Source organism: Pundamilia nyererei, unplaced genomic scaffold (genome assembly GCF_000239375.1).
Source record: "Pundamilia nyererei isolate P.nyererei 1_Seehausen unplaced genomic scaffold, PunNye1.0 scaffold00514, whole genome shotgun sequence".
Classification (NCBI taxonomy): domain Eukaryota; kingdom Metazoa; phylum Chordata; class Actinopteri; order Cichliformes; family Cichlidae; genus Pundamilia; species Pundamilia nyererei.
Window position 1 is genome coordinate 13,758 of NW_005187915.1, and position 228 is coordinate 13,985.

Consider the following 228-nt stretch of genomic DNA (forward strand, 5'->3'; position numbering starts at 1 on the left):
ATAATCTTATGATGTACATGTGAATAATACTTGACCTAACTACATCAAATATATGGGTTAAATACTTTACATAATAATAAACACTCCATCGTAGGTTAATAGTGTGTTTCAGTATCTCTGTTACCATGTTACTATTTTCTAAGAGCTGCATGAAAAATGTTTATTGTGTGTGTGTGTGTGTGTGTGTGTGTGTGTGTGTGTGTGTGTGTGTGTGTGTGTGTGTGTGCG